The sequence below is a fragment of the Myotis myotis genome, unplaced genomic scaffold (genome assembly GCF_014108235.1).
Source record: "Myotis myotis isolate mMyoMyo1 unplaced genomic scaffold, mMyoMyo1.p scaffold_m19_p_47, whole genome shotgun sequence".
NCBI classification, from domain to species: Eukaryota; Metazoa; Chordata; class Mammalia; order Chiroptera; family Vespertilionidae; genus Myotis; species Myotis myotis.
In genome coordinates, this window is record NW_023416354.1 from 491,979 (window position 1) to 506,801 (window position 14,823).

General features: G+C 65.2%; 1 protein-coding gene across 15 annotated transcripts in view; it reads left to right on the plus strand.

Annotated features, from left to right (window-relative positions):
• Window positions 1–14,823, plus strand: part of NCOR2 (nuclear receptor corepressor 2) — a 136,574-nt gene that overhangs the window by 21,144 nt on the left and 100,607 nt on the right. Inside the window, exon 1 of one of the 15 annotated variants that reach the window (XM_036307329.1) lies at window positions 4,462–4,897. The exons of the other annotated variants lie outside the window; for them this stretch is intronic. The gene's annotated coding sequence lies outside the window, so the exon portion shown is untranslated. Of the gene's footprint in view, window positions 1–4,461; window positions 4,898–14,823 lie in introns of those variants that run through there. 15 annotated transcript variants of the gene reach the window in all.

Consider the following 14,823-nt stretch of genomic DNA (forward strand, 5'->3'; position numbering starts at 1 on the left):
AACCCCGGCTGCTGCCCAGAGCCCCCCTTCCCTCTCTCCTGCGGGGATTTCCCGCGTTTTCGGATGACTTTTCAGCCGGGCCCTTTAAAAAAAAATTTCGTTTTAATCCTCATCTGAGGATATTTTTCCATTGATTTTTAGAGAGAGTGGAAGAGAGAGAGAGAGAGAGAGAGAGAGAGAGAGAGAAACACATCGATGGGTTGCCTTCTGCACGAGCCCCCCGACCAGGGCCCGGGCCCGGGAGGAGTCTGCAACCAAGATGCATGCCCTTGACCGGAACCGAACCCGGGACCCTTCCCTCCGCAGGCCGGCGCTCTGTCCACGGAGCCACACCGGCCAGGCCACTTGCCGTTCAGAAAACGTGCTGATTTAGGGCGATGCCAAGCCTCGAGGGGCTGGAGGGCTGAGATGACCACCTTGTCCCTCCCACGAAGGCCGGAGACCCAACCAGGAGCCGCTCGGAACCATGCAGCAGAACTGCGTCTGGGTGCTCACAGCCCATTCGCTGGAATGAAAACAGCTCTTTCCAGGTCGCACCTTTCTCTGCCCGTGGCTTTGAGCTGCCGGCCCCGTGGGCTCTCCCGGGCCTGCGGGTGGTACTGGGATCGCCATGTTAGACCCATTTTCCAGCTTCACTCTGCGCCACTCGCTGTGCACTGTGGGGGTTGGGCCGGCGCCACCCGCAGCCCTCCCGAGCCCGGGGTCAGACCGCACCTCCTGGCAGGGCCGCCCAGGCCGCGGGCCAGGCTCTCTGTGCCACGGGGATCCCCAGGTGGCTGCTCTGTGTGGGGCCGGACGGGTCAGGGCAGGAGGGTCAGTTCCTGCTCCCTGCAGCCAGCCTGGTGTCCCCGTGGCCTCCCGGGGGCGGGGAGGGGGGTACCACAGAGCCGAGAGATGCTGGCTGTCGAAGAGCGCAGGGTGGGGCGGGGGCAGCTCTGGTGTCGGGGGGACCCACTTTATTTTACTTATCTACGTATTTTTAAAATATATTTTTCTTGATTTCAGAGAGGAAGGGAGAGGGAGAGAGAGAAACATCAACGATGAGAGAGAATCATGGATCGTCTGCCTCCTGCACGTCCCCCACTGGGGACCGAGCCCGAAACCCGGGCATATGCCCTGACTGGGAATCGAGCCGTGACCTCTGGGTTCATAGGTCGACACTCAACCCCTGAGCCATGCCGGCCGGGCCAGGGGGGGGCACTCACTTTAGGTAGAACAATCAAGGGTGGTTTCTGAAGGAGGTGGCACGGCAGCTGAGACTGGTGCCTGGGCAGGAACCAGCATGAAAGGAAGAGGGGTGAGCCTTCAAGGCAGGGGGAGCAGCACGTGCAAAGGCCCTGTGGCCACTGTGGTCAGGAAGGCTGACGGACTGACAGGACTGGAGCTGGGCTGAGCGCCCCGGCGGTGCTTCCGGATCTGGGGCTGTTCTGCAGGCCCTTTGCCCCATTTGAGGCGGAAACGAAGGGGAATGGCTTTTGCTTCTCCCTTTTGTTCCTTTGCTAGTGGATTGATTGACGTGTACTGGGGACGTGGGGTGTTCCAGACGTTTGTAGGGCAGCGAGATCAGAAGGGTAGAAAAGTCGGGCATTGTCCGCGTGATTGAGGAGTTTAGTTTCAGACAGAGAGAGAGTCGGTGAACCTGTGCCGTCAAGCGTGGTGAGGGTCACGGGCACAGAGTTTAGGTCACGGGAGCGAAACGAGGTCCGAATCTGTGGTCAGGGCAGGCTTCCTCGGACCAGCCAGGTGCGGGTCAGGTCGCTCTGCCGAACCCCTGGTGCAGGCAGGCCGGCCTCCCTCCAGCCGATGGAGAGGGTCCTCCCGGGCCTCGTCCAGGTGGCTCCAAGCGCCCCATCGGTCACCATCTCTCCTCTGTGTCTCCTGGAAGGACTTTGCCATCAGAGGTCGGGCCGATCTCCTCTCTGTCCTTAACTTGGTCACATCTGTAAAGACCCTTTGTCCAAACAAGGCCACGTCCGCAAAAGCACAGCAAAAGGCAGGTGTGATTCTGAGCCCCGCACACAGGGAATGAATCGGCCCAGAGAGGTTGAGTTTGCCCCGGGCCACACAGCTGGCAGGTGGCTGTGGTCTGAACTGGGTCAGCCCGGCTTCCCGTATCCTTGGGGCCGCCACTCGTCACCTGACCACAGTCGAGACTCCCAGGCGGGCAGCACCAAACGCCCGGGTCCCAGCTTGGCCCCCCTCTCCCCTCTCCACACGATTCCAGGGAACCAGGCCTGGAGCTGCGGGGAGACCCTGAACACCTGGAGGCCCCCCCCTGCCCTGTGCCCGCCCCGCCCCCTCTCCCGCCCGAGCCAGCCACAAACAGACCCCCAGGCGCCCCACCCCCTTCGGCCAGAGAGGACCTGGGAGCCACTCAGGCGGCCAGGGCAGGCCCCTCCTGCCTCCTTGGGGAACCCCCTTTCCTTGCCACCCATGCCCTTGTGTGTGCGTCTCCGTCACTGGTCTCTCCCACGGTCCCTGGAAGTGACCCATGTGGACGGCGACCGCGGGAGGCGTGGGGAGCGACGGATTCTTTCGCTAAGTGGCTCCGTCTAAAGAGGGTGCAGCGTGGGGCCGGGTCAGGTTTGTCGTCGCCATGAAGTCGCTCAGCCACCCTCCCCGCCCCCCAGCTGCCCAGCTTCCTGGGGGAGATGCCAGCAGTGGCCGGGGTGGGGGGGGTGGGGTGACGCAGCCAGGCCACGACCCGACCCGGCCGGAGCACAGGGAGCCCGGGACTTGGGGGCGTGTGTCCGGGTTCCAGGAGGATCCCGGACCGGCCCCTGGAAGGTCAGGGCTGTGCAGGGCCCGTGTCCAAAACAAACAGAGAAGAACAAAAGGAACCGGTGAGGCCGGCCCGCGCCCGGGGCTCCGCTTCCTGCCCGCGTTTGGGTTTGGCGGGGCCGGTCTGGCTCCTTGTTCCTGAGATTCTGTGGTCTCCCCGCCGGGTCACGGCAGCACCAGGACCTGCGGTCTACACGTACGGCGGCTGCTTGCTCCCTCGCGTCTCTGCGTGCCTCGGTTTCCCCACCTCTAACAGAAGGCGTTGGAGGGGAACACCCCTGCCCCCCGCCTTGGCTTCGGGGCAGGCAGTTTCTGGGGGAAAGCGGGGTGGGGGGGCCGAGGGGGGAGCAGATGGAAGTTGACACGCGTGGTCTCCGACTCGGCTGTCCCCGCTAGTGCAGTGGCCACAGACCCTCGTGGCATGCACGTCGGACCCCCCCCCCCGCCCCCGATCCCCTGTGGCTCCTGCTGACCACAGCACGTGGCGTGGGGGGGGCAAGCCGGGCTGACCCAGTTCAGACCACAGCCACTTGCCGGCTGTGTGGCCCGGGGCAGCCTCTTGACCTCTCTGGGCCGCGTCCTCCCCGCCTGTGGGTTTGGAGAATGGCACCAGCCTCTTGCTGTGCTCGCTGGGACGTGTGGCTGTGATTGTGATCGTGGCCCTGCTTCCTCTCGGGAGCGTCCCTAGTCTATCCCCAGAGTCCTCATTTGCTGCCCCGCAAGCCCCCACATTCTGTTGCTCCGTGACCTGTTCTAACTCCACCCCCCGACCACTGCCCTTGGCCACACAGCCTTCTCTCTGCTTCTGCCACGCACCCGACTCTGCCTGGCCTCCGGGCCTTTGCACGTGCTGTGCCTCCACTGAGGATGCGTCTGCCAGGGGTGCCTCCCCTGCATCTGTACAGCTCAGGATGCTGTCCTAGGCTAGCGTCGCGGGGCCCGACTCCTGGCGGCTGGGGGACCCCTGTAGGGACGCCTCACCTTGTCACCGCCGCCCAGAGCCCTGCGAGGAGCCGGGGCTGAGCCCGCCCGGCCGCCGATGGGACGTTGACACCCAGAGAAAAGCTCCGACTTGTCTGATTCACACCGCCCGTTGCCGCCAGGGTTCAGAGCCCTGGCTGACCACCAGCCATCCGTGCTGGCCTGTGCGTGCGTGCGTGTGCATATGTGTGTGTGTGTCCGCGCTCTGGGCCTGTCACCGCCATGACCCCTGCTCAGAATTCCGATGGGAGGGTCCTGTGTGCTTTCCCTGAGATTGCAGGGAGGACAGAAATATTTGATAAAGGCAGAGCGGCCCCCTGGCTGTGTCGCCGGGGAGACTGGAGGGCAGGAAGGGACAGGGGCAGCGGCCGCGGCTCAGGCTCACCGCAGGCCAGGCCCCCGGGGGACAGGGTCCCGCTGGGAGGAAACGGGTTAAAGAGGGGAATGCGGGGGAGCCCGCGCTCAGGCTCCCCACGAGCGGGACTGCTGAAGAGGCTTGCTGCCGAGCTATAAAAAGGCCTCCCAGTGTCTCAGCTCCTGAGTGGCGGCTGGCAGCCCGCCAGGGTTGCCATGGCGATGAGGAATTATTACTTACTGCCAAGGCTGGGGAAAAAAGGCTCTTACTTTTGGCTCCCCGACAAGAGGAGTGGACTTATGTAATTCCCGTGTTTATGGGCCCGGGTGGCGGGAGGCAGGGAGCATCGCCCGGACCTGACCTCCTGGGCGGCCCGCTGCGGGGCGGGCGGCCGCGAGCTGTCCCCCGTGGCCGGCGGGCCCCGTCTCGGGGGGCATCGCGGGGACCTGGGGGGGCGGCCTCGCTGCAGCCCGGCCTCGGGGCCTCCCCAGCCCGGGGAGCCCGTAGTCTCGCGGGAAGGCGCGGCTGGAGGGGCCGCCCCTCGGGTCGGGCCTGCGGGGAGGATGGTTTGACATTGGACGCGGGGTGTCTCCGGGCGGCCGGCGGAGCAGGCGTGGACTCCGCTGACCCACCGCTGGCGCGTTCTCCTCGCCTTTCTCCCTCCCTCTCTCTCTCTCTCTCTCTCTCTCTCTCTCTCTCTCTCTCTCTTTTCTTTTTGTGGGAGAGTTACTTCAAGTTGTGTCTGGAACTGACGCGAGTGAACGGCTGGTCATGTGCTCGGTAAGAAGTTTCCGGGCTCTGGGTGGGCAGGCAGGCGGGAGGGAGGGTGGGCAGGGACGCCGCCAGGCCTGGGACCCGGGCCGGGGGCACCGTCGGGGAGGCCGATGGCTCGTTGGGCAGGAGTCCGGTTCTGCCCGATGAGGTGACCCTGGGCCAGGCCGCGTGGACCCGGTGCTGCCGGTGGATCGGACAATGGGCCGGCCCAGGACCGGGCTGGTGGGTCGGACAATGGGCCGGCCGCCGTCTCAGCGGGAGGGGCCGCAGCCCCGGAAAAGGCTCGAGGGGGCGGGTGGCCGGTGGGGCAGCGCCTCTTGGCGGCTGCCCATCGAGGGAGGGGATGCGGGGTGGGACCGGGCGGCGTTCCCGGCCCGCAGGCAGCGCCGAGGGTCTGGGTGGTCCCGGTCGGCTCTTCGGCCTCGGCCCCGGGGGTGGTCTGGGACTCGGGGCAGCGGCGGGGAGGGGGCCAGGTGCAGGCAGCGGCGGCGGCCCCGCCCCGGCTCCCACCACGGTGGCGCTTGGCTGGGTGCCCGTGTCTGGTTTGAAATCAGCGCCACCGGCCCGGGCTTGCCCAGGGCCCTGGCAGCCGGCAGCGGGTAAACACGGGAAAGTTGGAAGGGCGTCCCGAGCTCACAAGGAGCCTTTAGTTGCGGGCGGCGGGGTGAGGGAGGGACGTGTCCCGAGGTCTGGGCGCGCCGGGGCTGGTGGGACGCAGCGGCCCAGCGCGTGGGGGCTCCGGCCGTGGCCCGGGGGGTCTGCGTCCCAGACGGCACTGCCCGCTTGCCACCGTCCGGGTCCCGGTCCCGGTTCCACCCTCTTTCTGGACCAGGCGGCCTCCCCTCACCCGTGGGAGCCTTGGTGTCCTCATCTGTGAGATGGGGCCGTGGAGGGCGTCACGCGGGCGTGGGGTGACGTAAGAGGCCCCGCGGGCTCCTGGTCTGCTGCTGGGCTCACGTCCCAGCCACATGCTGCCTGCCTGTGTGACCTGGGACAGGTCACTTCCCGCAGCCTCGGTTTTCCCATCTGACAAATGGACGCGCCACCTGTCTTTACCCCACAGGTTGTTGTGTGGCCAATGGGGGCTAATGAACGGTCCCCTCCCGCCCCTGACAGGCAGTAATGACCTTGGGCGGGTCAGAGAACGTCCGGGGACTCACGGAGCCTCCGTTCTCTCCTCCATGCAGTGTGAGCCGCCGTAGGTTTGCCCGGGGAAACCCAGGCCAACCTGTAGGGCCCTGCTTGGCCGGGGTCTGTGGTTGCCCGAAGGGGTGTGCAGACGGGCTTGGATTTGAGTTAGATATTTTGAAAAGAGAAAAAATATATTTACTGATTGATTTTCAGAGAGGAAAGGAGAGGGAGAGTAAGATAGAAATATCAGTGATGAGAGAGAATCATTGGCTGCCTCCTGCACGCCCCTCACTGGAGATGGAGCCCGCAACCCGGGCACGTGCCCTTGATCGGAATCAAACCCGGGACCCTTCAGTCCGCAGGCCGACGCTCTATCCACTGAGCCACACCGCCAGGGCTAAGTTAGTTACTTAACTCTCCAGCGATTTTTCTTTTCTTCCTTGTCGAGCCCCCCAATTTTATAGATGTGAAACCCCAGCCCCAAGAGTTAGAGGGGGCTGGGTCCCCAGATTCTGTCTGCGTTTGGTCCTGGGCCACGGTCCCCGTGGCTCCCCCAGCACAGGCCTGCTCCGTCCTGGCTTCCACCAGACCTGGGCCCGGCACCCCGATCCTGTCCCATGTGGTCCGGGCCGGGCCGGCCGGCTCTCCCACGGAGGGTGGCAGCGTGCTGTGTCTGTAAGTGACACCGGATGCTGGGCCGGTGGCTGGCTCCGGGCCTCCTCTCTCGGGCCAGCAGGAGCCGAGCGCAGTTCCCCTCACGTCCAGGCTGCCCACGCCAGCTGCTTGCCGTCCGATGGTCCTTACGCTTTGCCTGGGGACCCTGGGAAAGGCTGTGCCCTCTTCCCGGGGCCCCGTGAGTGCCCCTTGCTGTCCCCACATCCTCCTCAGTGGACGCGACCCCTCCCACAGGTCAGACAGGGACGCTTAGGATGGGACCTCCTTGTGCGGACAGTGGTGGCCACACTGCACTGAGTTAAAGTGCATAGAGCTGGCCCGGCCGGCGTGGCTCAGAGGTTGAGCGTCGCCGCACGCACCAAGGGGTTGCCGGTTTGATTCCCGGTCAGGGCACATGCCTGGATTGCAGGCTCGATCCCCAGTGGCCGGGGGCGGGGGGGGTTGTGCAGGAGGCAGCTAGCTGACCAAGGATTCTCTCTCGTCATTGATGTTTCATCTCTCTCCCCCTCTTCCTTCTTCTCTCTCTAAAATCAATAAAAACATTTTTTTTAAAAGTGCATGGACATCCTGGCCGGTTTGGCTCAGTGGATAGAGCGTTACCCCGTGAACTGAAGGGTCCCGGGTTCGATTCCGGTCAAGGGCACGTACCTTGGTTGCAGGTTCCCCGGCCCGGGCCCTGGTCCGGGTGCATGCGGGAGGCAACCCATCGATGTGTCTCTCTCTCTCTCTCCCTTCCACTCTCTCTAAAAACCAATGGAAAAATATCCTCCCGGGAGGATTAAGTAAATAATAACAAAGAAGTAAATAAATAAGAAGTGCATGGAGCTGAACTCACACACACACATGCACGCACGCACATGCACACGCGTGCACACGCTGTGCGTACAACTGGTGAGAGCTGGATAAGGTTGGTTTCCTGGTTACGCTGTTGACAGTGACTGTGTGTCGTTCTGTGGGGACAGTCCCGTTGGGGGAAGCTGGCTGCCGGGCACACGGGATCTCCCTGTGTTATTTTGAGCAGCTGCATGTGCGTCTACAGTGATGCAATAGAGAGACTGGGCCCGGGCGGGGAGGTCCGGCCGTTCTGGGTTCGAGTGCACACCTGCCCCTTGGTGGCTGTGTGAATTAGAGCCAGTGGCTTCGCCCCCCAAGCCTCAGTGTCCGCATCTGTGAAATGGGGAGAAGCGTGGAGTTACCGGGTTCACTGAGTCGATGCGTGCGGGGTGCGCGGAGAGGGGCCGGCGTGCTGAGCGTGTTATTGTCCCCGTGATGGGACCGTGATGGGACCGCGTGGTGTGTCCCCGCTGCCTCGTTTCATCCCGCCTCAGCCACGGGGAGGGAGGGCGCTCAGGGGGCGGTTCTGGGGCTGGGCGACCTGGGGAGGCGGCTGCCCCTTCCTGAGCCTCAGCTCCCTCCCTTGCTCCTCCCTGTAGGCCAGGGAAGGAGTCAGGACAGGGGGCGGGGCTCCGGGCCGGTGAGAACCAGGCAGCCTGGGCCTCCTCCGCCCTCCGGGGCTCACCACCTACCTCGCAGCCAGGCCCCCTGAGGCCCCCGTGCTGTCTGCGGGCTCGAGCGCCCTCCTGTCTGGGCTCTCTGCCTCCTCGCTCTGCCCTCTGGACTGCGGGTTTCCCTGCGGTTCCTGGGTGGGTGCTGGTTCCCCCAGACCCCTGCCCTCTGCGGGTGGTGAGCAGGCCTTTGGGCGTGACCGGAGCGGGTGCTGGGGTGATGCTCAGCGCTGGAACCGAGCGTTCCCTTTCCTGCCCCTGCTCCAGGCCTCCCAGGGCAGAGGCTCAGCTGCAGGGGAGGCGGGACCTGCACCCGGGTCCAGGCAGGGCTGGTCTCCGGGAATCTGCTCAGCCCCTGGCCCAGGCTGAGAGCGCCCTGTTCGGTCCATACCCGAGGCCGGCGGCGTGGACTCTCCGGGGCCTCTGAGCTGGGAGGCGGGGGTGTGTGGGGGGTGTCCCTTCCTCCCAACGGGCATTTGCATGACAATGAGCCCTTTGTCGGGGTGCAGCCTCCTTCCCAGGCTAATCACCTCATTCCCGGCCTGTGAGGTCATAATGGGCCCTTTCTGCCAGGCCGGGCAGCTGTGTGGGCCGAAGGCAGGGCTGGCGATACGTGGAGAGGCGGCGTTTACCAGGGCCCGAGGCCCCCCCGCACCCCTGGGGGCGGGATTCGCTCCCCCTGACACAGGAACCCTGCGCCGAACCCCCTCCGGCCTCCGTGGGCCTGGGAGGTGGGGGTGAGTCCGCCACTGGCCCCCGCCCAGTGCTGGGGGGGTGAGTCCCTCGCTTCCTGCAGAGCCGGCGGGTGGCAGGGCCGCTCAGAGGCTGCGTTCAGCCCCCTCTGTCTTCTCATCGGCGGGGGCAGCGGGGGGCAGGCAGGGGGCCATGTCAGGAAAGGCCGTGGCCAGGATAGTGGCAGGATGGTGGTCCCCAAAACACGTCTGCACCTGTTGGTACCCGGCTCCCGGCATGTGACTTGCGTGGGAGACTGGGTCTTTGCAATGCAGCTTGAGGTGAGGTCACCTGGCCGACCGGGGGCCAGTGACCTGACGCGAGACAAAGGGAAGACACAGGAAGGGACGGTTCCCGGAAGACGGGCGGAGACTGGAGGGACCCTCCCCCGGGGCCTTCGAAGGGAGGGAGCGGCCCTCGATTTCAGACTTGGCCTTGGAGCAGCGAGAGGATACATTTCTGTTGGCTGCACCTGGTGCTGATTGGCCAGCCCAGGGAGGCATCCTGGGCAACAGGCTCTCCTGGGGCAGCCCTGATAGGGGAACCACCACAGCAGGACAAGCCCAGCTGGGTGCTGTTGGCTAGCAAACCACGGAGGCCTGCCTGGAGGAGGCGTGTGGCATATTATATTTATTAAAAAAATTTAAAAAAATTGTCACCCGAGGATATTTTTTCCATTGATCTTTATTTTACTTTTTAAAATATATTTTTATTGATTTCAGAGAGGAAGAGAGAGAGAGAGAGAAACATCAATGATGACAGAATCATTGATTGATTGGCTGCCTCCTGCACGTCCCCTACTGGGGATGGAGCCCAAAACCCCGGGCATGTGTCCTTGACCGGAATCGAACCCAGGACCCTTTAGTCTGCAGGCTGACACTCTATCCACTGAGCCACACCAGCTAGGGCGCCATTGATCTTTAGAGAGAGTGGAAGGGTGGGAGAGAGAGATAAACATTTATGTGAGAGAGAGAGGCACATTCACTGGTTGCCTTCTGCACATACTCGGCCCAGGACTGAGGGAGCTCAGGGGACATCCGCTCGCCCCATGGGTTGGAGGCCAGCCGGGTCGGGGTTCTGCCCAGGCCCCTCTTTTCAGGGCCAGTGTGTGTCCTGCTCGGTGGGCGGTGCCACTAGGATTCCCGGGGCCAGTGGCTCCCGCTCCGGCCACCACTGCCTGCTGCCGCCTCTCCAGGGCTGTGGCCTTCGGAGCACATTCCCGCCTGGCCCGGGCCACCCCTCCGTGTCCTGCTCCCCCAGGCCTTGCCGGCCCTTCCTGTGGCTGCCCGCTGACCACACGTCGGGAGCCGCCGGTCACAGCGGGAGCCGCGGGCTGTGTCTGGGTGACTGAGTGGGTTGGGTCTACAGCCCGTGTTTTTAAAATAAAAAGTGGGAATCCAGCAACGACTCCCCATCGGACTTTCTTCTCCCGAAGGAATTGGACACGGGGGTCCCCTGAGCAGCGGCTCCCTGCTCCCTGTGCCCGTCACCCGCCCCACCGGCCCCTCCTCGGGGCCCGGACTTACCCCAGTGGGGTCATCGTATCTGCAGCCCCCCCTCCTTCTGCCCTGGGTCCGGGTTCATCTTGCCCACTCCCCCCTCAAATAATCACACCCTCCCTGCTGCCAGCCCTGGGCACCTAAGCTGTTTCCCTGTCCCACTCCTGGCCGCAAGGGGTAGGATCTTGGGGTTCATGCCCACCCCATCATTAGTGACCAGAGGCGCCCTGGGGGTAATAAGCCTTCTGCACCCACATTCCAGCCCTGGACCCAGCTGCTCAGAGGGCCCTCCCCCTCGGCCGGGCCTCTCGTGGAAACAGGCCAGGCCTGTGGGAGGTGGGCCGCGCTCCGGGCTGTTGGTTTGCGGGGGGTCGGGAGGGGGGGTGGCTGGGAGGGCCGGGGTTGGGTGGGTGGGCTCCAGCCGGGATGCGGCCGCGGGTGATGCTGTCCTCCCAGCAGAAAATTTGTCCTCGTTCACATGTGGTGGGGACGCCCCCTGAGAGCTGCCCTGGGATTCTTGGGGCGACCCCAGACATTCCTCGGAAGGCTGTTCTCGCGGGCCTGCGTGCGTGGGGGAGGGGAGGGGCCGGCATTTCCGGCAGCTGCACAGCTGTGGACACGGTGGCCAGATGTTGGTGCAGGGAGGTCTGCGGGAGCCTGGGGCCGGCCCCCCTCCCCCCTGGGGTCTCAGCGGGAGGCAGGAGGGATGGGGTGGAGGCTGCAGGCAGGCAGGCGGAGAGAGGGGGCGGCTTAGGGCCTGGCCTGGAGCTGCAGGGTCCGGGGCCGTGAGAAGGGGCAGAAATGGTCACATCTGCCTCTCCCTGTGTCCTGGCCGCCCCAGGTGGAGTAAGGGCCTGAGGTGTGTGTGAGGTGGGCCAGAGGTGAACGAGGCCTTGACTGGGAGGGGCTGCTGAGTGCCGGGACTCTGAGTGGCAGCCTGGGCAACAGGCTTTCCTGGGGCAGCCCTGGTAGAGGGAGGCACCACAGCAACACAGGCCCAGCTGGGTGCTGTTGGCCAGCCAACCAGGGAGGCCTGCCTGGAAGAGGCGTGTGGCATGTTTTATTTTTATTTATTTATTATACAAATTTTTAAAAAATTCTCACCTGAGGGTACTTTTTCCATTGATCTTGAGAGAGAGAGAGAGAGAGGGAGGGAGGGAGAAGGGGGAGATAAAGAGGGAGAGAGAAATATTGATGTGAGAGAGACACATCCACTGGTAGCCGCCTCCTGCATGCACCTAGACCAGGGCCGGAGACGGAACCCGAGACCCTTTGGTCCGAGGGCCGACACCCTAACCGTTGAGCAAAACGGCCAGGGCTGGTGTATTTCATTTCATTATTATTCTCTAAATTGTGGCAAAATACACGTAACAAGAGAGTGGCCATAGCGGCCTGTTTGAAGGGCCCCGTTCAGGGGTCGGTGCACCATCCCCACCGTCCTCTCCAGAACGTCTTCGTCTCGCAAACCTGAGACTCAGCTCCCCCACTTGCCCCCCCTCCCGGGAGCCTCCCTTCCACTGTGACCCCCCGACCCCCCGGGTGCCTGGACCCGTGACTCCGACCCCTCCGGGTGGGGCCTCGTGTGAGTGGGACCCCAGGGTGTTTGCCCTTCGCGTCTGGCTGCTCTCACTCAGCGGGACCCCAGAGCCGTGAGCTGCGGCCCTTTCCGCCTGGGGGGGGGGGGGGGTGGCTTCCCTGCCATCCAGGCAGCGGAGTGGACGGGCCGGAGACCCCAGCCGGTCGTCCTTGAGAAACCCAGCATCCGGGGCTGGGGACGCGGCCACGGCCGCCCTGAGGCGGCACTGAGCTGGCCACTGTGTTCCCAGCCCCGGGGCCGGGGGTCGAGCGGTTTGCCAGGTCACACGCCGGTGCCCGGTCCCACCTGCCACCACCCGGACACCAGCTTCTTCTCCGGCCCCTGATCCTCCGCAGAGAAAGCTGCCCCGAGGGGGACCGGAGGGCGGAGCTGGGCTCGTGGGAAACACGTCCCTCCGGGCGCCCGGGACGAAGCCGGCGGTGCTTGCGGGAGGCCCGGGGGTCCCTCGAACCCTGTGTGTGTGTGGGGGGGCTGCTCACGGCTGCGGCTTCTCGCTCCCTCTCTTCCCTTTAACATTAAATGGGTAGAAGACGTGGAGGAGGAAGTGATTTTGAGCAGATCCCCGTGGGGGGGGGGGGCAGGCCCGGCCGCCTTGGCCGCCGTCCAGCGGACACAAATGCACCGATGAGACGGAACACCCACAGGCCTCCTCCGGCTCCCACCGTCACTTCCCCTTCTCGCCTCGAGCCCGGGCCGCGGTTTTCGGGATGGACCAGGCCTGGCCGCTGCTGGCCGTGTGATCTCGGCACGTGCGTCCCCCCAGAGCCTGGGTTCCCCGATCTGTGGAAGGGACGAGCATGCTCTGCGAGGGACATTGAAGCCCCCCCCCTCCCCCCGCCCTGTGCGGGCCCGTGGCTGAGGAGCCTGGGGGGGGGGGGGTCGAGGCAGAATCGGGTGCTGGTCATCCCAGGGGCAGAGGCTGCAGTGATGCGGCTGCAAGTCAGGGCCACTGGGGCCCCCGGGAGCCGGAAGAGGGCCAGCGTGGGGCCTGCTGACACCTTGGTTTTGGGGTTCTGGCCTCCAGAACGGTGAGAATACATCTCTCAGACCCGCCCCCCCCCCCCCCCCCCGTGTGTGTGCGTGTGTACGGCAGCAGGAGGGAACGGGTGCACCTACTGTGCGCCAGGCCCCGGGCCTCTCGTGGGGGAGTGGGTGGTCAGTCGACAGGAACGGGGTCTAGATGCTGGAGAGACAGGTGAGGGAGGCCGACAGGTCGCTGGCCGCCGGCTCCCCGTGCATCCGGGGTCCCTGGCCTGTGCTGGGCTGGCTGGGGGGTGGGGGTTGCCGGAGACGTGGCTTCTCCTAGCACCTGGGGGGCTCCGTCCCACTGGGCACCCCGTGGGCTTCGCGCCGGCCTGGCGGCGATTGAGTTCTGAGCCTCCCCCACCTGCCACGGCTCCCAGGTCGGTGCACGCGGGCAGCTCACCTTCCACCTTCCCGCGTGCGGGTCGGGGCTGCAGGCTACAGGCGCGTTTCAGCAGTTCCGGCCCCTCTGCCCTGCACCCCCCGCCCCACTTCAGCTCTGCCCCCCCAATCAGCTCTGCCCCCCGCTGGTGGGCATCCCCCTCTCCCGCTGGCTCCCACCAGGCGGTGGCGCCCAGCGGAGCGCGCCTGTTCCTAGTTCCTCCAGCAGGAGGCGCAAGATAGACTCGCGGCCCTGGGGGGGGGGGGGCGGACAGGACGCTGATTGGCCAGGCCCGGGTCATGTGACCAGTTCTGGCGCTGGAGGGAAGATGGTGCAGGTGGGAGTGGGGTGCAGTCAGGGCCGCTGGGGTGGGGGTGGGGGTGGGGGGCGATCGCATCCCTCCTCCGACCGCCGGGATCTCCGTCTCCCCCCCAGTATCCGTCCCCATTAGACCCCCGGGGGCAGACCACCCCCTGCGGACAGCGGGAGGCGCTGCGAAGAGGGGCATCCCTGCCGGGAGCTGGGGGGTGGGCTGCCCACCTGGTCACGTGACCGCGAGCCCGGCCTCCCCATCGCGTGGAACATCCGGTGCCGGTGCGGGTGCGGGTCCCTGCGCCTCTTGCATTTCCCTGGGCTCTGGGTGTGGGGTGGGGGACCCCGATGGACACCCTTTTTCCGAGTGGCCTCGTGTGGAGGGGGCCTGAGCGTGGGCAGGGGGAGTGGACGCGCTGGCAGAGCAGGGCCCAGGGAGGGTGGGGGACCCCAGAGATTTCTGGGTGCAAGCGGCTTCCGACGAGGACTCCCTTGCTTTCTCTCTTTTTAAAAAAATAAATTTAATTGAGGGAGAGAGAGAAACATCAATGATGAGAGAATCATGGATTGGCTGCCTCCTGCACGCCCCCCACTGGGGACGAGCCCCCAACCCGGGCCTGTGCCCTGACCGGAATCGAACCGTGACCTCCAGGTTCATAGGTCGACGCTCAACCCCTGAGCCACGCCGGCCGGGCTCCCTTGCTCTCTCGACCTGCGTCTTCCCTTCTTTCTGGGCCTCGGTTCCCATCTGTGGAGCCGGCAGCTGTTCCTTGAGGTTCTCCCGGCGTGGACGGGGGCCTCTCTCTTTCCCTGGAGCCTCTGGGGGCCCAGGTGGCTCTCCCCGTGTCCCCGTGTCCCCGTGTGGCCCGCGCTGCCCCAGTGTCCTGCTCCCAGCTGAGTGTGGGCCAACCTCCTGTGTGTGCTGCTCCCACGTCATAGTGTCACCCTCCCCAGAGGTCACCCGGAGGCCAGCAGGCCCGGCCTTGCCTGGGGTCACTGGTCTGCGCCTGCCCTAGCAGACAGTGTCCACCACGCCCCCCCCGGGCCTCTCGGGCCGGGCCCTCCCTGCTTTCCAT